At 40.2% G+C, this 1,325-nt stretch overlaps 1 pseudogene; it reads left to right on the forward strand.

Moving 5' to 3' along the window:
• Positions 1-947: 947 nt before the first annotated feature.
• On the forward strand, positions 948-1,045 carry LOC120108673 (annotated as a pseudogene).
• The last annotated feature ends 280 nt before the right edge of the window (positions 1,046-1,325 follow it).

Below are 1,325 nucleotides of genomic sequence, written 5' to 3' on the forward strand. Positions count from 1 at the left end.
GAAAAGGACATTCAATTTTTTCAGTAGATATTGGTGTTTCAGTTTCTTCATTATCCTTTTCTTTTGTCTTGGGAGGGTCAGAATCAGGTATGACTTGTGTTTGTTCTGGGACTGGTCGGTCAATAACCTTTCCACTTCGCAAAGTTATTATACTCTTTGCTTGTTCTTTATGCAAAGTTGAAGATGATGCATTGCTACCGCCATAGACTTGAGGATTAGGTTGTGGTTGAGCTGGTAGCTTGCCTTTGTCTTGAGCACTTAAAGCAGTGGTCAGCGTTGTCAGTTGATTTCTTAATTCATCATTGATTTTAGCTTGACCTTGCATGAAAGATTGCAAAATTTCTTCGAGACTGGATTTTTGAGGGGGTGCATGTGCATAATGAGGGTGCGGAGGTGGAGGAGTTGGGTTATATACTTGTTGAGGTTGGTCATTCCTCCACCTGAAATTTGGATGGTTCTTCCATCCAGGGTTGTAAGTACCCGAAAAAGGATTATTGAAAGATTTTTGATAGGTATTCATAACATTGGCCTGATCATGCAAGACTTCCTTGAATGCGGGTATTGTGGGGCAATCAGTGGTGAGATGGCCAGGCATCTCGCAAATCCTACAACACTCGTTGTTATGCTCTACGGTCTTGACGGGTTCAATCCTTCTAAGTTCAATTTCCTCTACCTTCCTAGTAAGGGCTGCCATTTTAGCCTGAATATCATCTTGAGTACTAAGGTTATAAAGGCCCCCATGTCCAATGTTAGTAGGCTTAGGCAAAGGTTTATTCACTCTATCCCCTGTATCCCATAATTGTGCAGTCTCTGCGAGAGAGTCTAAATAGTCCCATGCCTCATCGGGTTGCTTTTCCAGAAATAGACCATTGCACATAGTCTCTATAAATTGTTTCAACTGTGGAGACAACCCTTCGTAAAAGAAACTAATGGTTCTCCATGTTTCAAACCCATGATGAGGACAAGAGAGAAGCAAATCTTTAAATCTCTCCCAGCATTCATAAAATGTTTCATGGTCTTTTTGCTGGAAATTACTAATGTGCCTTTTCAAAAAATTAGTCCTTTGTGCGGGAAAGAATTTTTTCAAGAATTCTCTTTGCATATCCTGCCATGTTCCTAGCGATCTAGGTCTCAAGGAGTTAAGCCATGTTTTGGCTTTATCCTTTAAGGAAAAAGGAAACAAGGTCAATTTAAGGACATCTTCCGATACATTTAGCACTCTAAATGTGATGCTAATTTCCTCAAAATCCTTAAGGTGAAGATAAGGGTTCTCAGATTCTATTCCATGATACTTGGGCAGCAGTTGAATTACTCCTGGTTTGATT

This window comes from Phoenix dactylifera, unplaced genomic scaffold (assembly GCF_009389715.1).
Source record: "Phoenix dactylifera cultivar Barhee BC4 unplaced genomic scaffold, palm_55x_up_171113_PBpolish2nd_filt_p 001477F, whole genome shotgun sequence".
Taxonomy (NCBI): domain Eukaryota; kingdom Viridiplantae; phylum Streptophyta; class Magnoliopsida; order Arecales; family Arecaceae; genus Phoenix; species Phoenix dactylifera.